Source organism: Aegilops tauschii, chromosome 7, assembly GCF_002575655.3.
Source record: "Aegilops tauschii subsp. strangulata cultivar AL8/78 chromosome 7, Aet v6.0, whole genome shotgun sequence".
NCBI classification, from domain to species: domain Eukaryota; kingdom Viridiplantae; phylum Streptophyta; class Magnoliopsida; order Poales; family Poaceae; genus Aegilops; species Aegilops tauschii.
The window spans coordinates 157157827-157180346 of NC_053041.3; the positions used below are offsets into that span (position 1 = coordinate 157157827).

General features: G+C 46.0%; 1 long non-coding RNA gene across 1 annotated transcript; it reads left to right on the forward strand.

Annotated features, from left to right (window-relative positions):
• Window positions 1-18410: 18410 nt before the first annotated feature.
• LOC109776274 (uncharacterized) lies at window positions 18411-22000 on the forward strand. Its single transcript, XR_002236035.4, has 4 exons — window positions 18411-18982; window positions 19262-19491; window positions 21075-21246; window positions 21810-22000. It is a non-coding gene; the product is annotated as an uncharacterized lncRNA (long non-coding RNA).
• Window positions 22001-22520: the final 520 nt, after the last annotated feature.

A 22520-nucleotide genomic window follows, 5' to 3' on the forward strand; every position in this document is an offset into this window, starting at 1 on the left:
TTCCTTGGAATGGCCGGATATTACAGAAGATTTATTGAAGGATTCTCCACTGTGGCAAAACCAATGACGCAATTGCTCAAGAAGGACAAGAAGTTTGTATGGACGGAAGCATGCGAGAAAAGCTTCCAAGAGCTCAAGAAGAAACTAACCACCACACCGGTCTTAACTGTGCCAGACATACACAAGAGTTTTGAAGTATATTGTGACGCATCCCGGAAGGGCCTCGGATGTGTGCTAATGCAGGATGGCAAAGTTGTCGCGTATGCTTCCAGGCAACTACGGAAGCATGAGGAAAATTATCCAACTCATGACTTGGAGCTAGCAGCGATCATCCATGCACTCAAGGAGTGGAGGCACTTTTTGTTGGGAAATCGTTGTGAAGTATATACGGACCATAAGAGCCTTAAATATATTTTCACACAGCCAGAGCTAGATTTACGCCAACGACGCTGGTTGGAATTGGTCAAGGACTATGATGTCGGCATTCACTACCATCCAGGGAAGGCAAATGTAGTGGCTGATGCCCTTAGTCGGAACCCCAGCCCGGGCAACGTTGATCCACAAAACTTGAGGCCTGAGTTTCAGCAGGAGTTTGCTAGACTCAACATGGTGTTAGTCTCTGAGGGCACCGTATCGAATCTGGAGATACATCCCACCCTCGTGGAACAAATCAAGAAGGCTCGGCAAGGGCACCCCAGCATCGAAGGAATAAAGAGGAAAATGAGCCTTGGCAAGGCTTCAGAGTTCGTCACAGACAGTGAAGGAATATTATGGTACGGGGACAGACTTTGCGTACCTAACATTGAAGTATTCAAGCAACAAATCCTAACCGAGAGCCACACCGCTCCATACTCGATCCACCCTGGAGGAACCAAAATGTACAAAGACATTCAGGAAAGATTTTGGTGGCACGGTATGAAAAGGGATATAGCCGCATTTATTGCTTGTTGCGATTCATGTCAGCGCATCAAAGCCGAACATCAAAAGCCAGCAGGGCTGCTACAACCAAACAGGATACCTGAGTGGAAATGGGATGAGATTGGGATGGACTTCATCGTCGGACTACCTCGATCGCAACGCGGAAATGATGCCATATGGGTCATCACAGATAGGCTAACCAAGGTAGCCCATTTCATTCCCGTAAAGACGGCCTACTCCACTCAAAGGCTAGCCAAGCTTTATCTCTCTCGTATAGTCTGTCTGCATGGAGTCCCAAAAACTATAATATCCGACCGAGGCACTCAATTTGTCTCAAAATTTTGGGATCACTTACAACAAGCTCTGGGCACGCAACTAGCATTCAGTACAGCGTACCACCCTCAGACTGATGGACAAACGGAACGCGTAAACAAAATCTTAGAGGACATGCTGAGAGCCTGTGTGCTCACCTATGGATCCAGTTGGGAAGAAAGTTTGCCGTATGCCGAGTTTGCTTACAACAACAGTTACCAGGCCAGCCTGCAAATGGCACCCTTTGAGGCATTGTACGGACGGAGGTGTCGTACCCCACTAAATTGGTCAGAAACAGGTGACAGTCGTATCTTCGGCCCAGATATGCTCAAGGAGGCCGAGGAGAAGGTTAAACAGATCAGGGACAGACTCAAGACAGCTCAAAGCCGACAAAGGAGCTATTACGATCAAAAACATCGTGAGGTCAGCTTTGAACCCGGTGACTCCGTATACCTACGAGTGTCTCCTATGAGGGGCCTGCAACGGTTCAAAATTAAGGGGAAGCTAGACCCGAGATTTATTGGACCATTCTGTGTGACTGCACGAAGAGGCACAGTAGCCTACCAACTAGACCTACCCAAGGAGCTGTCAGACGTCCATGACGTATTCCACGTCTCGCAATTGAGAAAATGTATGAGTAACCCGGAAAAGCATGTGTCTCATGAAAGCATTGATGTGCAACCAGATCTCACCTACAGAGAACGGCCAGTACAAGATATTGGGAGAGTCTGAACGGAGGACCCGACAGAAAACAACTAAAATTTTCAAGGTCCAGTGGAGCAACCACGCCGAGGATGAAGCTACTTGGGAAAGAGAAGATTTTCTTCAGGCAGAATATCCATATCTATTTGAGGATCAACTGAAATCTCGAGGACGAGATTTTTCCTAAGGGGGTAGGTGTTGTGACACCCAAAATTTTATTTGGCTTTTTCAAAACTTTTATTTTATTTGAGGAGGGTATTTAAAATTTTCTTCTAAAGAACCCACCTTCTCAAAAACTTTCTTTTATGGCAAGTGTTTTATTTGGATTCACCCAAGAATTGATTTTGGTCTTGGAGGTTTTCCCTTTTTTTATTTTGGACTCAAAACCAAATGCTTTTCACTTAGGAAAATTTCTTTTGAAATCTTTTAAATGGCACTATGGTATTTTAGAGTGATCTTTCCTCCTTTTCAAAAATCCCTCTTGCCATGACCCAAGTGGAAATCCACTCCCATAAACCCTTCCCCACCTTTGGATCATGATGTACCTCAAATACAGCAAGTTGAACCTCTCCATATAATTTTTCCCATTTATTTCTTATCAAAAACAATTTCTGCCTTCTATCTTGATCCTTGGAGGTTTTCAAAGGAGCTGCCCTTTCTGCTTTCAATTTTGCCTCCAAACCAATTCCCCTAGCTAGTCCTTTGAACCCTCAACCAAGATCCATGAAGATCCACTGGTCTTCAGTTCAAATTTTTCAAACTATACTTGCTGCAAGTTTGGACCAGATTTGCCAAATTTGATGAAATTCATTCAAATTCTTCTCCTAAAAATCTGAGAAAAATCAGGCAGCCTCTGGGTGTATTGAGAGGTCACCTCACCAAGTCCCAGCTCCAGGAAAATTTTTCTTCTTGCCAAATCATTTTGTCGAACAACTACTGGACACTGTTGCTGTCATGTTCAGTTAAGTTCAGAGAACAGTTTCAGTGCACTATCGTTTTCTTCAGTGTTCGTTGTCCATCTTGCCAGTGTCGCTGTGGCGTCTTGCTCCCCGTCCCCTCCCCCTTGTCCTCTGCACCGCACGAGCGCCTAGAAGGTTGCGGGCGTCGGCGACGAGCAGGAGGAGGTGCGCCGCCCCGTGACCGACGGCGGCGGCGGCTTTGCGGCCGCCAGAGAGGAGCGCAGCGTGGACGGCGCCACCCAGTGCCGCCCAAGCCACCGGAGGCCGCCGCGTGGCCACCCACTCCCCCGTGCGCGCTGCCACCCTCGTCGTGAACCGCTAGGCGCGGAGCGCGCTGTCTGCCGCCGCCGTGCCCGTACGGCCACCCCGTGGAGGACCGGCGCCATTACGCCAAGCCCGACCAGGATTAGCGGGGGGAACGGCACCAGTACACCTCACTGATGCTGCCTGGCCACTTAAGCTCCCTGCCAAGCCATTGTCTCGCCGTAATTGCTCGCCGGAGCGATCCCGTTCACGGCCACTCCCTCGATCCGCCTATAAATAGAGGCCCCGAGCTCCAACTCGAACCCACACCACCTCTGCACTCCACCTAGACCACGCCTAGCCACTGGTAGAGCCACGGGAGAGCTTTCTTCCCCAACTCCGGCCACCGCGACCCGCCACGGGATCCAGCTCGATTCGCTCCCGTGCGTGCACCTCTAACCCCCAACTCTTGCCAGTAGCTCTCTTATGCATCCACTCTCCTGACCCGCGCTTCAATTCGGAGTTTGCAGCACCCACCGGAGTTCTCCACCATCGCCCGAGCCGCCGTCCGCCGGAGAAAGTGTCGCCGTCGACGTGGTGCTCTCCGACGACCAAGTCCACCACCCACCGACGTGGAAGGACACGCTGAACCTCTTGGTACACTCCGATCTCCCTGACTCGCCGTGGTTCGACGCCGGCGACCACCGCAGCCTTCGGGCGCCGGCGAGGATTTAAACCTGACATGTGGACCCCCACGTCAGCCTCTCTTCTTTCTCTCCCCGAAGCATTTTCTGTTGGCGCCTTCGGGCAAGTACGTTTTCTCTGTGGGCTGGCGCGTTTCTCTTCGAACCGTTTTCTGTTTTCTCGGTTAAGTCCCTGGATCTTTTCTGTTTCATCACAGATTAGTCCCTGGACAAAAACCCTTATAACTTTTTAATAAAAAGTGATTTTTGAGTGATTTTCTGACAGTCTTATATTTTTGTCTAGTTTTTTAAGTATTTATTTGGAAAAGTTTTGGGACAACTTTTATTCACGCGATGATTTTCACCTTAGTATACGTTTTCGCTATACCGTAGGTTCCAGAAGAGGTGACGGAGCCGCGAACTTCGCCGAGCTAGACTCCGACTTCTCCGAACCAGGCAAGCATGTCCGAACCTTTGATATGACGGGTGTTTTGCATGTTTGCTTGAATGGTCTGTGCATGGCATATGAGTATCGGTGAGCATCTCGTTGCATGTAAGGCAACTATCCGTGTGCTCCAAAGTTACTGTGATCTTTGATGAGAGATGGCCTAGTCATGTGGTGACATGAAAGGCAGTAAGGTGGTATTGTTGTAGCATGCCAGCCTTACGATATCCGATAAACTCCAATGTTAACGTGGACTGAGTCACGTTATCGTTCTCCCCCTTTTTTCGTGCCACCACATGTTTTCTGCCAAGAATACGGTTTAGTAAGTTGGTAACCTCTTTCCGTGTACACACCAAATAGAGGGGCCGGGATGAGGGTTCCATGGCCCTGGATTAAAGCCAGTCATCCGGTCAGGGGGCATGGGTGTTTCCGGTTGGGACCGAGAGGGGGGCACCCCTTAGAGCGCGCGTATATAAATTTGATCCCATGCTACGCGAGGTTGTAGCCTCCCCGTCTCAAGGTTTTTCTTGAACGTTGCCGAGGGTGATTCCTGGCTTCGGAATGTTGAATGGGTGTGTACTGGTTAGATGCGTTTCTTCCAAAACACCGTAAACGGAACTAGTCCCCGTGACTACTGAAATCCGTTGGCTGTGGTTAAAGTACAAACTCTGCAGAGTCAAATCCTTCCGAGTCATCGTATCTATGGTCAAGGACCATGGCCAGTATACCCATATCTATGTCAATCCTCGTGGTAAATCCCCGGTGAACAAGCTTGAGTGGTAAACCCAGTTTAATTGTTATTCCTGTGGATGGACTAACCTTTTATTTACCTCGTACTTGTAATGATTTATATTCTTGGGTTACTGAATTATTGAGTTAAGATATAAGCCCTTTATGTGATGTCGCTTCAGACGTCCGACTGTGGCACTCTTGTTATTTACTTTTGATATAAGCCCTTTATGTGATGTCGCTCAGACGTCCGACTATTGCATGCACCGTTGTTTATTCTTTCAATATAAGCCCTTTAGGTGATGTCGCTTCAGACGTCCGACTGTGGCACTCTTGTTATTTACTTTTGATATAAGCCCTTTATGTGATGTCACTCAGACGTCCGACTATGGCACGCACTGCCTTTTATATTCTATTATAAGCCCTTTATGTGGTGTCGCCTTGACGCCCGACTGCGGCATTGTTATTCTTGTATTTTCCTCTCGAGGAGTCATTCAGACACTCGTTTGGCCCTCAGCATTTATTTTGGGATTTCGGGAGGACTACCGCCCGACTTCTCTTTTATTTTCCCACGCATGATTGTCCCTTCGTCTGAGTGCACTTGATAATCTGTTCGCATGCATCATGTTTACATTTGTTATATCTTATGTCCGAACTGTCTTGCGAGTACTTTCATAGTACTCACCTGGCTTGTTGATTTGGCCAGATGTTGACGAAGGCGATCTCATGGATGAAGAGTTTGATAGTGAGTCCGACGCCTAGAGGAATCCCAGTCAGTCCCGTGCGATCCTTGATATTGGTCACTTGTATTATATACGCTTCCGCCACCCGCAATAAGTCTCCTCGAGCCTCACTCCGACGCTCGAAGAGCTGTTAGTTTTCAGGAGTCATACCACCCACTTCGCTGTGATATATCCTCCACCGCTTTTATCGTGAGTCAGTAGATTTGCCACCCTATCCGCCTTTATGTATTATTGGCGTGTTTGTAATAAATTGTTGAGCAGTCTCCGCTCAACTTTGTATTATATTCAGTACTCCTGGTATTTTTCTTCTGTGGTCAAGATTTTGTCTACCAGTGAGAAGGAATTCTTCTCTACTGGTCCGTAAAAGGGATCGGTCTCTCAATAAATATTTTTATTGGAAAACCGGTCGTGACAAATTTCAAGCCACGCCTTGTTATGCCGAAATTTCAAGCTAGCGTCTCTGTCTATCGTGCTGCGAAACTCCCGCCTCTTCAACCCTCGCCTTGTTACCCCGAAATATTTAAGATATATCTTTGTCTCATTGTGCTCCGACAACTCCCTCCATCTCAACCCGCGCCTTGCTATTCCAAAATTACAACGCGCGCGAAAACTCCATCCTCCTGTGAAATCCCGACACGCGAAATGCCCGTGATACCCCTGAACCGAAAGAACCGCCTAGGTCAAATCGGTGGGGGTACTTTTGTAACTTAACCCACATTTCAGACAAGCGCGTCCCTAAGCCATGGTTCCCCACTCCCATCCCATCCGCCCACCCATTCGTACACCGAGGCCGCGAAAACCCGCGAAGCCCCACACCCTCCTCCGTCCGCCACCCAGCCGGAGCCTCTTCCCCGACGACATCGTCCAGAGCAACACCTCGACGTCCCTCATCCACCATACCAGATGAGGATCCGTCGTCAATCTCATCGTCCCGCCAGTTCAGCCACCTCGTCCTCCACCTCCAAGGAGCTGCCCCGCCGTTCCCCACGTATTTCGAGCCACCTCCATTCCCACACCGCCGTCTTCACCTGCACTGCCGGTAGAGAATCAACATCACCGTTTCCTCGGATGAAGTTGAGGCCTAATCGGCGCCACCAAAGAGGTTGTACACTAAGCGCCGCATTTTCTTCTTGATTCGACCTCACGGTGCTGCCGGCGCTCGATCCCAAGCCGACACAGCGCGGCTCCATCCATGGCGGCGTCGCCGGCCACTTCCTCCATGGCATCACTCCCTTGGCGGCGACGTCCACATCAGTAGGAGCTGCTGCTGCTTTAGCTCTTGCTCGCGCTACTGCCCTGCTCTTGCTCTCGGTCCCCTGCTTGGTCTGCTCTTGTTCTTGTTCTTGCTCGCACTGCTGCTCTCGCTCTTGCTCTTGCTTGCGATGCTACTCCAATTTAGTTACACTTCAGTCGACTGAATCGACTTTCAGGTCAGACGATTTTCAGGGGGTGGGGGGGCTCGCCGGAGTTAAGGAAGAACCAGCCGCAGCAGGGAGGGGGCTCGCCGGAGAGGTACCCCAGTATCTATCTTAGGGTTCAGGGTGGGGGCGGTGGTCGCCGGCGGTGGTGGGCGGTGGCATGGGGATCGCCGGAGAAAAAGCTCGGCACGGGGGGGGGCTAGAGGGATGGCCGGGACGGTGGCGGACTGGCGGTGGGGAGTGGTTTCGGGGCGGGCGGGCCGGCGCACCACCGGTCATGGGCGGCGGGCCCGGTGGTGGCTGGCGGCTCAGGGTAGCCTCACCTGATACTGCTACACGACCAGCTGCCCTGGCTCTCGCACGCGCTGCTGCTGCTACTGCTTTTCTGCTACTAGTGCGTTCAGTTTCGACAGAAAAATTCAGTTTCGACAGTTAAATTCAGTTTCGACAGTTAAGTTCAGAGATGAGCGGCTCATGTATTTTACATCTAGCACTTTGTGCTCATGTATTTTACGTCATCTATTGGAGATGCTCTTACAATTCCACTCAGGTTAACGTTGTCTCTCTTGTCCTGCTTCAGCCTCGGCGTCGTACAACTCACCGGAGCTGCTCCAATGACGAAACCCTCCATCACAGCGGAGCAGTACCCCGGGCTCCATCTTCAGACGCCTAAGATCTTCTTCCCCTCCTCTGACAACCAAGTCAGCCGGATCATCCTCACCGACCAACCCAATCACGCTGAGATCGACATGGCTTCGCCAAAGAGGTTGTACACTTGTTGCATCTCTTTTTTACTATACATGTTACATATATTGTCCACTGAGCACATGCAGTAACGTGAAATACGATTAATTTCTCCTACTATATGACAAGCAGTGAGGTACCAGGCAACTTAGCTATCCGTGATGGACTCTCTTGAACGCCATCATTATTAATCTCTAGGCGTTTGAGCTGTGCATTTGTCGATGGGCCTGGGAGTTGAGCAAGTAGGGCAGTGCCCTGGGTCCAAAGTAATAGAAGTAGCACAAAAACATTTTTTGAGTGTAGGCTTTTCCTTGCTCAAGCCTGCCTACTAGAATCGCCAGTGCTTGAAAGGAAAAGTGAAGGAAAAACATAGGAATTGGAAAGTTTCCTATGGTACTACTATTCATGAATTTGGTTCAAAGGAATGGAGAAAAGGAAAACTGTAGGATTTGTTTCTTTAGTGTCTCCTTGAAAGAAAAACCGTAGGAATTTTAATTTCAACTTGCCCTCCTTTTCAAATTCCTATTCATGAAGCACAAGACTAAGAGATAGTAGCATAATAGCATTATAACCGTACATTTTCTTATGGTTTGACTTAATCTCACCTTGCTTCTTTGCATCCTGTGATCTTCCAATTCTTGTGAATCAAACACCTAGATTGGCATAAATCCTGTGTTTTTAAATTCTCTGTTTTGCACATGCATTCCTATCCTATTCCTGTCTATTTCCTATTCCTTCTTGTTAGAATCCTCAAATTCAAACAAGCCCTTACACAATTACTTCTGTTACAGATATGTGTCAAAGAAAACCTTGTGTGGTTTGTCCTGCTCCTGCTGCGCTGTGTTCCACCCCAGCTCAGCTGCTCCAACGACGGAAGGGTTCACCACAACAGGAATCCGCTCTCCAGACTGTCTTTCGCCGCCTCAGATCTTCTACCCCGCCGCCGGCAGCCACGCCAACTGCATTACCATCATCAACTGAGGAGATGACCTTGAGGACTACACGGGTCCGCAAGAGAGGTCACACTCTTTCGTGTCTGCTTATGTTATGCATCGCTTAATATGATGACATGCTACTTTATTGTCGTGTTCACCTATTAGACTCCGAGTCAGGTCCAAACTAATGTTGAAACTTGAGTTTTTTAATGGTTCTGGGGTACATATTGGGGCAGCAATCAGTACTATCTGTCTACTATCTGGTTAATCTCGGGTGTCTACTATGAGTTTCATGTTGGGTGCAAACAAACATTAAAGGAGCCATTATCTATATTTTTAACTAAAGCTATTATCTGCCTGCTATCATTGGTTTTGGGTCTATGCACAGTTTGCTACCATCACTCTGGATTTGTGCATGCGCTCCTTACATAATCTCACTATGTTTTATTCCTATGCATGTCAGTTATTGTACACAATGGAACTGAACATGTAGAGCAAAAGAGACGAGCCTTGCATGGCAATAAAATTTCATGCAGACGTCGCTCCATGGTGGGCGCAAAGGCAGCCCCCCTCCACCCATTTCGGATTGTAATCAAGAGGAAGATAACTGTTCTAAGGGGGGTTCAGAAGGAGAAGACCACTCCTATTTACCCCCTGAGGTCTTCGCTCTAACTTGGCATGCTGATGTTGGTAATATCATGCATATGGTGCCTTGCATTGCTTACTGGATACATCAAATATGTCATGTGCTTAGTTTAGACATGCTTTGTGTCAATGCCCACTAGTAGGGAAAACCGTAGCAGTAGCGCGGGTATTTTGCCCATCAGTAGTGCGGGACGAAGCGCTACTGATAAGGCGCTACAGCTAACGTGTAGCAGTAGTGCCTGTCGTCCCACGCTACTGCTATACATGGCTAGCAGTAGCGCGCTTTAGTGAAGCGCGCTGCTGCTAATATCTGCAACGCTTTTTAGCAGGAAGCGCTACTGGTAAGGCAACGCTACTGCTAACTTTGTTCCCCTCGCTACTGCTAGTTTTATTAGTTTTTTTCTTCTGCATATTTGTTTTGTATTTGAATAGGCTTTATACAATAATCTTTAGCATATCATACACATACAAATGTAATCATAGCATATACATACAACTAGTCTCATCAAATCATGTCATCATCATAATCATCATCCAACACAAAGTGGTCTCTCGTCATCATCTCGAAAATAGCGATACAAGTCTCGATTACTTGCAACTACATTGTCATCCATCTAAACAATGATATACGCGAGAAGAGCTATCACTTTGAGTGAGAGCAGAACTATGCAGTACATGAGTTCGTATCCCTCTCTCGCATTAGCATGAACTTAAACTAACTACTGCCTGTCGCTTGGAAACTGGAAACCGGTACACATGGGCCTCACACTCCGGCCACTCGTCATATATATATACTCCTGGCGTAGCACTTCTTCGCCATCAATGATCTATGCACCTGCATCGTCACATGAGTCGATGATATGCAACATATATAGTTGAGCAACAGAAAGAGACAGACTTGGCAAAAATAGAAGCAACATATCATAAGCATAAATAACAAAGTTGATCGTACCGAAAATGCCCTAACTAGAGTGATCGTCGCTTGTCGAGGAGGACGGTTTAATTACATCACAAATAAAGTTTCGTCATGCATAACTCAAAGTTTCGTCATACAGAAAGTATGGACTAAACAGACACATTGTCATATATCGACAATCACTCCAACATGTCGTGCCATCCACCCAAGTCAGGGAGATAATCCCCGAGCCTAGTGAAAGGCTTCAGGTCAAGACGCTGAGAGGCTACCCGTGTTCGGACGTCTTCCTGCAACATTTGTCCTTCGTAGAACATCCCTGTTTTTCCGACGACCTCCTTCATGATGATTTGGGCAAGTTCACGCTGGATGTGATAGAACTCAGCTCGAAGTCGACGATCCTCGATATCTCCTACGTTCTTTGCCCATTGCAGAATATGGGCATCGCCGGATGTAGGTGACATGCGAAGGTTCTGGTGATCCCGTCTGTACTCCAGCATGTGGTGTAGGACATAGAATCCATCATTAAGAGAATCACTCGGTTGCTGGATGCAGCAGAAGTCGGTCTTATGGCCGAAGGCAGGCCTGCCGTCCCTTCTCTTCTTGTCCTTGACCTCTCCACCCCGTGCGTCGTAGTAAAACATAGCACTGTCGAGAACATCCTTGATGTGGGTGTAATCCTTTTTGTTAATGTTCTTCAACGAGTCCAAGTAAAGAGCGTGGGAGTATTGGGGGTAGAGGATGGCGTGCCCGCCGCTGTGCAAAATAAGTACACCTCAAATTAATTAGCCTCCACCGTGCAAATGAATGATTCAAATCAAAGGAAGGATATCCGCGCGGATGACTTACAGGGGATGATAAGGCACGAGAATCGCCTCCTTGTCCTTATTGGCGAGCATGAAATTGAGGATGTATTCCCTCGCGTATTCAAGGTGCTTTGCGCAGACTCCCAAGAAGCCCTCATGCATGAAGTACGGGTCAGCGACACAGATATGAGGTATCTGCTCAACCCCGATGATTGAGTTCATGTGCAAGGCATAAAGGCGGACAAACGTAAAATCCAGCTTCTTCACGTGAAACATGTCGAATATGTAATCGAATCAAAGGAAGAACTTCTCCATGGGGAATGTGTCGACGTACGACAATTGTCGCGGAACGTTAACCACGTAGAGTGGGTATCCTGGATCTTTCGAGGCGATGAGGCCTTTCTCTATCCGCAACACATCGTCATGAAGTCTCCTTACATCACCGAATCTGGCCCCTAGCGCTGCTGCAGGTAGGATTGGTTGACCGAGGATATGCCATTTATCCGCACTGGGGATATCTATACGGTCTTGAACCCGAGGCTGCTGAGGCGGCTAGATCATAGAATCAGCTTTTTTTGCCTTTCCTCGGTCTCTTCCTAGACTTCTTTACTATCAGAAGGTCATCCATAATACGTTCAGCCTCCGGAGACGGCAATTCAGGCACCGACTCATGACGCTCAAACCCTAAGTAGGTGCCAGTATAGACATACTGTTGAGTGCCATCGTCATCCTCATCCTCATCTATGGTGACGTCACCAGCGACTAATGAAGCCTTTTCCTCACCCCCTCTGCTATCACCCAGCACGACAGCCGACGCTAATTGGGTAGGTGAGCTGTTGATGTTCATACCTAACTGCGTGCTCGTGGGTGTGCTCCCGGCCACCTCCAGACGAAGTAGACTCTTTGGCCACAACTGGACACACCCATTGCAACAATCACCAAGCCGCCGCGGGGTCTCGTCGTCATCCCCCACTAGTACCAGAGGAGGCAAATTCTCGTGGCCCGGTTTGACACTGGCCACGGAAACCTTGAAGACGTTCGAGGGGATCGGCCGGCTGTGGAACAATGGTTCCTTCGGCTTCATTATCATCGCCTTCCCCACGTCCACCTTCTAGTCGCCGATGGTGTACATTATGGTGCACGGGGTTTCGTCGGCCTGCAAAGAAAAGTCTGCGACGTGAGACATCCGAAAGGCAACGAAAACGGGAGATTATACATTTATTGAAGGGGCCCGGTGTGACAGATACCGTGAGGGCGTCGAGCTCAGCCAAAGATGAAGCACCGCCGAGCACGTCCGGTGCGGGAGCCGGTGCGGGAGCAGGTGCGGGAGCCGGTGCAGGAGCAGGTGTAGCTGCAGGTGCTGCTGCAACGCTAGTCGAGCTGCTCCCCAAGAAGTCGGCAAGGGGAAAGTCTGCTGCATTTTTTTCTGGATTTTTCCTGGTCCAATTGAAAACGGTCGGAACCAAGGAAGTAGACATATCTACAACCACCTATTTTGCGGCAGCTACCGCTGTTGCGACTGTCTGAGACGATTTCTTCTCAACCGCAATCTCAACCTTCTTGTCGATGTTTTCTTCAGTTAATCTCCATCTTTCCTTTCTCTCCTTCGTGGTCTCACGGTAGTACTTCTTCCACGTGGCATCGTCTCCGACACCATGCACGTGTCCATACGACGGTCGAGTCTCCATGGGGAGTCTTTTCAATATGTTCAACGCCCGGTTGAATGGAGTGTCCCACTTGCGCCTCGCCAACGCCTCAGACGGCTAGTTGCTTTCGACCGCAATCCTGTGCTGCTCTCTCTGCAAAAGGCACAAGGATCGTTTATAAATATGTCTAACGTGTAGTTGAATTGATCAGAAACTAAAATCACCAGCAGTCTCATGAACTGCGTTGTGACCGCGTTCGTCTCGAAAACCTTCTTCACTGGGTCCCAATGGTGCCGGGCCCTGAGGACGTCATGCTCCTGCAGGACGGTGAACTCCACCAAGGGGTCTGGGATGCCCAGACTCACGGCTTCCGTGTCCTTTTTGGCCCATATGGACCTCTTCCCACCGTAACCACGGCTTCAGAGGTGGTGGCACCCAATGTTCCTTTGTTGAAGCCCCTTCATGTACTTCGACTTTTTTTGGCGGCTTCGGCCTCGCAAGCCGCCTTGAATATTTCAAAGTGCTCTGCCGTGATTGTCGGATTATCCTTTACAATCTCGGAGTAGGGTTCCTTTTTGTCGATGATCCTTGCTTTCACCCTTGTTTTCCAGGCGGCCAACGCGTCGCTAAACTTGGACATGGCGTGTTTGTTTATCTTCTTCATTGCCGGGTCCTTATCTGGATTTTTATAATCCTTTTCATTCCGGCCCGGGAACAAGAATATCTGGTGCAACTTATTTAGGAGGGAGGGCCTCATATTATCTATCTTCTGTAGTTTCTCATCGTTGATGGTGGCGGTTGTCCGTACGATGCAGCCTATTTGATTGCCGTAGCACGCGCGCGCTTCCTCGGGCGCGTTTGGCTCAAAATTGTCGTCGTCCACCTCCGTGACCACCAGTCTAGTAGTCCTGAGTTTGTTAGGAAGCCGTTGCCTCTTTGCTTTCGATTCTACACCGGCTTCGCTCCCTGAGGCAGCGCCGGTCTCGATGCCGGTCTGAGTCTCAGCGCCGGTCTGTGTCTCAGCGCCGGTCTCAGTCTCAGCGCCGGTCTCAGTCTCAGCACCGGTCTGCGTGTCGGTCTCAGTCCCTGATGCGACCGGTGGGCCCAACAACAACATCGGTTGATCGTCAGCAAGGCTCAAAAATTCGTCTGCCGCCAAGTAGATGTCATGGCAATAACCAGAACCCTGTCCTTCATCGTTGCTAGCCATGTTTCCTACGATTAAATCTAGAAAATTAATTCTAGACCTAATAAAATGAATAATGACATAAAAAAGGCCTATGTTTTGCAGGAACGTTGACTCCTTCCCGGTGCGGCGAATCCCGGCACTCGGTATGTCCTAGTTTGTAGCACAAGTCATGCCAAAATTCACGAAAAATTTCGGCATGACCTTTGCTAAAAAGTGGACAAATCAAGAACCTGAAATTTGCCGAAACGGAAATGAATCAACATTCCGGCAAAACATAGGCCACTCAGCTTCATTCCCTGGAAACAACAAAAGGCCACTTGGGCACAATCGAACCATTTCAATGAAAAGATATTACATGACCACTTCAATGAAAAGATATAATCAACAATAAAAGTATAGGAAGGTATCATCTTTAAAATAAAACTTGCCTAAATTCTTTTCCTAGAAAAATAGTGGCCGAAAATAATTTTTTCCTCTAACCTAGCGAACCTAGTTAACCTAGCTTGTTAACCTAACGAACCAAATTAACCTAGCTAGTTAGTTAACCTAGCTTGTCAACCTAGTTTACCTAGATAATTAACCTAATTAAACTAGTTAACCTAGCTAGTTCTCTGTGAAAGCCCTAACTACATTTTTGCACTGACCTAGATAATTAACCTAATTAAACTAGTTAACCTAGCTAGTTAGTATGTCCAATGTTTGTGCTATGCATCAGAGAGAGAGAGAGAGAGAGAGAGAGAGAGAGAGGAGGGGTGCTTACAGACGATGGCTCCGGTGGTGGCGAGGGAGGTAGTGGTGGCGAGGGAGGCAGGGGCGTCTCTGGTGACGGCGAGGTAGGCAGTTGTGGCGAGGGAGGCGAGGGCGTCGAGGGTGGCTCCGGTAGCGCCGAGGGCGGCTCTGGTGGCGTTGATGAGGCCGCGCTGCTCCGGTGGCGTTGGGGGCGGCTCTGGTGGCGTCGACGGCGCACGGCTCTGGTGGCTCCGGGGGCGTCGACGTCGGCAGGAGACGGCGGTGAAGTGGGGCGACGGCGAATTGGGGACACGGCGGCGAAGTGGGGGCGAGGGATTTGGGAGAGAAGTGGTGGCCGGGTGGAGGGAAAACCATTGGTTAAGTGAAACATAGAGGTAACACGTTAAAGAAAACGCGCTATAGCTAAGTTAGCTATAGCGCGTTTCACAAAACGCGCTACTGCTAAGCCTTTCTCCTTTTTTCCCTTTCTCATCTATTTTTCTTTACATTTTATTTTTTCCTTTCTCCTTTTTCTATTTCTTTCATTTTCATTTACTTTTCTATTTGTTGTTCGATTTATTTTCTTTTCATTAGCAGTAGCGCCTTTCTACGTAAACACGCTGCTACAATAGACATAGTGGTAGCGTAGTTTAAATAAGAACGCTACTACTATGTGTAGCTTATCGGCTTAGTCGTGAGAATTTTAGTTGTAGCGTGTTTATAGTTAGGCGCGCTACTGCTACGTTTGTATCTGCAGCGCGGTTATTCCGCGCACGCTACTGCTGTGTAGCAGTAGCGCGCTTTTTTAACAAGCGCTACTGCTAAAGTTCTGTGTATAAGGTTTTCCCTAGTAGTGGCCATCTGTTTAGTTTCTTTATCGTATATGTGAATCATGCAATGCCATCTTCTTTAGCCAGGCATCATATATGTGAATTTTGCAATGCCACCCTGGTTAGCCAGTCATCTTATATGTGAATTATATCATGCCATCAATTTTTTTATTATGTGTTAAATTTATCAACAATTTTAGTACATTCAATTACTCTTCCTGCGCATCAGCCATTCGACACAGTCATGGAAAAATCTGAAGTGGTAACAGGTCTTCAGAGCAGACAATGCTATCTGACGAAGCGCATGTCTTGCTGGTTACAGATAGCTCCTTAGAGGAAGATTCAGAGATAGATGACCAGTCCTATTCCCCCCCGAGGTGCATGCTCTAACTTGGCAGGGTTATGTTGCTCATATCGTGTGTATGGTATCTTGCATTGATATGTCATTTGCTTAGTTTAGACATGCTTTGTGTGAATGCCACATGTTTAGTGTCTAATTACCATATATGTGAATTATGCGATGCCATCTTGTTGCAAGACATTATATATGTGAATTATGCAATGCTATCGTGTTGCAAGGCATTATATATGTGAATTATGCAATGCCATGCTGTTTAGCCAAGCATCATATATGTGAATTATATCATGTTGTCCTTTTTTTTATTTCTCGTTGTATTCGTCGACAATGTTTGTATATTCAACTGCTCTTCCTGTGCATCAGCCATTTGAATTGGTGATGGAGAAATCTGGAGTGAAAGCAAGGTCTTCAGATCAGACAATGATACCTGCTGAAGCAGATATCTTGCTGGTTACAGATAGCTTTTCAAAGGAGGATTCAGAGGCAGATGACCAGTCTTATTATCCCCCTAAGGTGTATGCTCAAACTTGGTAGGGTTATATTACTCATATCATGCATATGTTGTATTGCAATGCTTAGTTTTTACATCATATGCACAATATTGAATGCCATCTCCTTAGTTGACACATCATATATGTGATTGCCCTCTGCTCACTTGCTTAGTATATAAATCATATATTTGAATTATATCATGCCAAGATGTTTACATAGACAGCATGTATCTGAATTATGGCATGCCAACCCATTTTCTAAAGACATAATATAGTTATATCATCTCATCCTGTCTACATAGTCATCATATTTTGAATTATGCCATTCTATCCTGTTTAGTTAGCCATCATACATTTGAAATTGTGTCATGCTATCCTGTTTAATTATCCATCATATATGTGAAATTATGTCCTGCTATTCTGTTTGGTTAGACAATATAAATGTGAATTATTTCATGCCCTGTTTTCTTCCCTACTATCCATTGCACCTGTCTATCTTACAATGTCTGTACATTCAATTACTTTTCTTGTTTATCAGCCATTTCAATTGGAGGGGGTGATGGCAGTATCTGTGGCAGTAAAAACACGGTCTTCAGAAAAGGTTGTGCTACCTGTCGATGCAGATAGAACCATGGTTGTACTTGCCCAAGAACCAGCCCCACCACACATAACTCAGACTCGCGCAGATTGTACCCCTACCAAGTTGGACAGAGAACTAGCTACACCCCTTCTAACCCCAACCCCAGCAGATAGTAACCCAGTTCCAGTTGACACAACACCGGCTCCACCATAGAGCACCCAAACACGAGCAGTTAGTAAGGCAACTGCAGTGCCCAAAGCACGAGGACCACCACTCCGAACCCCAAGTCAACGCTTAAAGCAGAAGAAGAATTGTTCCCAGGTCAGGTTCCGTAGCTATGGTTCATACTACTTTGCTCTTGCATCACTGTATTTACTCATACCAACTAATTTCAAATTGAAGGATGCAATTGAAACTCCAATGGCGCAACAGGTATGTTTTAAACCTGTTTCTTTAACATGTTTGCTGTTGTAACTTGCTCTATGTTGATTTCAGTTCCAATTGAATAAACAGTTATGTTCTCATGCCATGCACATTCCAAGTGTTGTTATTGCTGTGTAGTTTCCCACACTTATATTCTGTCTATGCTGCTTTGTCTTACATAGATATGATTCAAACTATATCTATCTTGATTTGGCAACATAAACTAGAATGATATAGACCATACAATGACCATACTACATAGATATATGTTTGTTTCATGCTGTTATCCTGTCTACCTTACTACTGAACTGGTTTACCAAAATGAGTTTCATATGCTACATTGTAAACCTATGATGTGTTTGTTTGTTTCTCTTTTACACGCGGATAAAATATTGGAGAAGAGTACCCCGTTATGCAACTGTAAAGAAAGTAATGCAGATAATGTTCAAGATACTGAGACATCCCTGTTGGTCTCCTAGAAAGCTGATAAAAACTATATTGAAGACATTGAGACAACCCCAAAGTCCTGTCTTGATGTAGTGTTCGAGTTACTGGCTACTACTGCTGGCACCGGCTCTTCGAACTCACTGCTTGAATGAGTTCGGCTTCTTGAGTCTCAACTTCAAGTTGAAAGACATCGATCAGATGTTATGCGACAGGAAGCCGAAGGACTGAGGAAGTCCCTGCAGAATTCTGATGCATACTTTCTGGTGCAACAGCAAGTGCTGGAGGATTTAAGCGCCAAACAAGAGAAAGTTAATAAGCTTGCTAAGCATCTTGCCAGCAATATGGGTACCTAAGATCACTACAAGAAACCTGTTAATTCATGATGAATTTCCGATGACATTTTCGCATACTGTCATGGATGGCCTGATACAGCCCCGCAAGCCCGCCCAAGCCCCCTAAAGTCCGCATAACCTTTACAGATATAAAAAGCTAACCCTAACCCTCATCCTCACTTCCTCCCCCGCAGCCTCTCCTGATTCCCGATTGCCCCACACAGCGCCGCCGCCAACCACCTCCTCGCTCCCCTCCTCCAACAGCTCGCCGATGGCCCTATCCTCCTCACCTCGGGCAGCTTCCAGATGCGCAGCATTCTCCACCCATCCATCCATCTCACAAACAATCTCTCTCTCGTGTGAACCCTCGCAACGCAGCCAACGCCTGCCAATTCCGGCGACGTCCACCATGGCGCAGCACACACAGAAGCTAGTCTCCGACCACTCTGTCCTCCAGGCCGGCAGGATCCGCAGCTCCCTGTCTCTGGCGCTCGCCCCGCGACCCCTAGCCCGTGACTAGGGTTTCGACTATGGCTTCGCTTCCATCGTCGGCGTGTCTCTGGTGGCTCCGCTCCGTCGCACACTGCGCCCCCTCGCGCCCTCTCGGCCTCCTGGATGGCCCCCCCTAGCTCAGTGCGCTTACTCGCGTTGGGCTGCACGGCGGCGACCCCAACCTCCTCTGTCGCATCTCCGGCGCGGCTGTGTAGCCCGTGGCAACTTCCTCTGCCGCATTTGAACCACTGGAAGCCCTCCCTTGCCCAGGTGAGCACCTCAAACCCCATCTTCCTCTCCCCCTGCCATCTTATTTTGTTGGTAGGATGTGCTTTGACTGACTGAGTGTGTTCATCTGTATATATCTGAAAAAGTTCATGCACAGTGAGGGAAATTGATGGAAGTATTTTGTAGTTAGTAATTTTCTGGGTTAATATGCACATCTCTTATACATATATATTTCACTTGTTCTGCTGATGTATTTTTCTTGGTTCATATGCACATCGTAGCCTGTTTCACATAGTAATTTTGCAGTTGTTGATTTGATAGGAAGTGGATGTACGATGGTGATGTCGATTGTTGGCTGCCGGTGTCAACCAGCAAATATGTCGAGACAAGTACCAGTTCATGGAAGTGTCCAAGTCGAGCTAGCTCAACAAGTCGTGAATCTGAACATCCTTTTGCATTAGCAACTCTCTGAATGATGTTGTTGGCCTGAAAATGAAGGCCAATTAAGCTAAAACCTTAAATAATGCATGCTCACTAGCAAGGGAATAATGGTATGCACTGATCAATTGATACTTTATTCCAATATTTTTGAGTTTTGCTTGATACATACATTTGTTGACCAAGATATCATATAGCCACGATTAATCCTATTGTAGCAGTAGTACATTGGTTAGAATAGTTAATTCATAGAAGAAAATGTGGTGTACATTCATTTGATATTAAGTTATATCAGCTTCCCAAAATTGTTACAATCATCTTCCGTGTAGAGTATATAATATATTTTTAGACCTGTGGTCAGGTTTATAACATGGTTGACCGTACAAAATTGTTGTGACTTATCATCAATATTTCTACATACATTTTTCTTTTTTTTGTTCCAACGTGCATACAATTGTAACTTGGTAAAATGACACCCCTAATAATAATTTAATTCAGACATATATTCTAGTCTTTTGCATCTATTCAAGCTGAACCTGACTACAAGCATGGAAGTCCTCTATCTTTAACTAGGACCTGACTACAAGCATAGAAGATGAGCAGCACTTCCTTACATGCAACAACTAATAAGAATTTGATTCACACATATATTCTAGTCTTTGGCATCTATTCAAGCTGAACCTGACTACAAGCATGGAAGTCCTCTTTCTGTAACTAGGATGTTATTTGCTTTGCTGGGTATGAGTGAAAAATACATGGAAACTATATTGACTGGTTTGTATTTCACATGATTCTGACCTACTTGCATTAGTATTAGTATAAGCATGGATGAAAGGTATTTTAGGTCCCTACTAGACTAGAAAAAATTGTAAGCCATCTACAAATATCTAATGTTTGTTATAATTTTGGACAGATCATGTTATTATTCCCAGTTGGTGCTTCCTATCACATCTTATTTAGGCTAAACGTTTTTCAACATATCAAGTCATATGCTCAGATATATGGATATAGTATAGTCGAGTTATCCTTAGTATTGAACTGTTGATCAGTTATGTATAATTTCAGCACCTGCCAAAGCATTTTAGTCATCTAATAAACTGAACTATGTGCAGTTGGAATCAGGTGAAAAAGAATTGGTGAAAGTAACAAACTGGAACTGTTTTCAAAGTGACAAGTTCAGATATTTGTGGCACCTATTTACTCTTTTGACTAGTCGTACGTTGTAACAACACCATAAACAATGGAGAGCCATGACCAGTCTGTACTGTATAGTTTCTTGTGCTTATTCTTCTTGCTCAGTTGTTCTGTACACATGCTGGACTTGTTCAAACCGTATCCCTGGGAATCCAGGCCCGTGCATTTGTTTAAAACCGTTAAAATGAACTGTCCATTATGTTACGAGAACACCATGATGTTATGTATGGACCTCTTCTGCAGCAGTAGCCCTATCTGTTGATTTGTATCAGGTCTAAAAGGTTATCTCCCCTTCATGTGTTGTGAAGGAAGCTGTGTGCTAGATTTTTGTATTTATTTTGAACATTGAATGACTGTAGGAGAATTTCCTACAGTCTTTTATATTAGTATAAGTCATAAAATAATCACTAGATTTTTGTCTTCACCTGCTTTACATGAATGTGTTTGTTTGTGTTATATAAATTTGTTTCTTGACTGTCCACATTTGTGGATATTTTTGCAGCTAGTAGAATATCTTCAAGTTGCAGTAAAGGCAGCAAACTTTATAAAGGAAAAGATGCAAGCTCAAAAAGGTTGCATCATAGTTATTGAAATGGCCCAGCAAATGCACCAGGATTTTTTTGATGATTATGCCTTTTTAATCAATGGCTTGTTGGATCTCTATCAATTTGGTGGTAAGATAGAGTGTCTTATCTATGCACTTATCTAGTTAACATTTGTATGCACTACATTACAGCAGTAGTCTGGTTTGATTCCATAAGGTTTACACCTTATGGTACTACCAGCATGTAAATCATTTACAAAATAGTGATTATTCTCGCATCTCTTTAGTTCTTCTAATTACTTTATGGTAACATGGAACTATGTGTTCTAAATTTCTTTCTCAAAACATGCAAGTGGTTAGGCTTTTTCGATATAGATTTGCTCTGCAAATAGTAGTTTTGTATATACATTTCAGAATAATATATAATGCTACCAACTTGATAAGTTGTCACTCTAGTTGATGACATGGTCTCCAAAATATGTCTCCGAACTGTTTAGTGATTGATGTTGTGTTGATGCAATGAAACACTATTGTTGATTAATGAAAGACAAGTATTCCTTATAGGTTTACCTATACCTCATGATTGACCTTCAAATCATGTGAAATTAGAATGGTGGTTCAGATGATAATAACTACTGCTGCTATTGTTGTAATCGACTTGCCATTTTGTAACATAATCTAACTTTGTTACAGGTTTCCTTGGTCAGAACCCCAAGGGAGTTTGAGCTACAGAGGTGATGTTGATGATTAAGAGGGTCTGCATGATGTTGTATATTTCTTATGTAATGTCATGTAATTTTTATCAAGGGCGTGTGAGCCAATGTTGGATGTAAATGACCTTTACTTGTTGAAATTATTGAATGAAAATTTATGAAATCTGTCAAGTTATGGCCCTGTTCAGTGGAAATTAATTGGGTTGTGAAAACTCGTTCGAATATGTGTAATGGGTTGTGTTGTAGCTGCTTGGATGAATATCATGGTTTGTATTGAAATAAATGCGATAATGGGCCTTGTTAGAGAGAAATAATTGAGCCAATGGCTATGCAGGATGCCACATCAGGTCCATGTAGATGCCATGTCACGTCCTTGTTTGTACAATGTTATGTCAATCCATGACGGATTAGTCCGTCATGAGGACCGGGCCGAAGGGGCCTATGGATTCTTCGGTGACAGCCAGAATCTGTCATGGTGGTACAGTTGTCAAATTATGATGTGATATACATGACAAATTCTAAATCCGTCATGGACTGCCGTCCTTGACGGTTTTGCACTGTTCTGTGACGGGACGAATCTGTCATGGATTAACAAGATTCTTGTAGTGGATATTATTTCTTGAGCTCTTCTGAAATGGTTCCAGTTCTGGACTTGTTTTGCTGTGGCGTTTATTTGCACTGGTTGCCAACT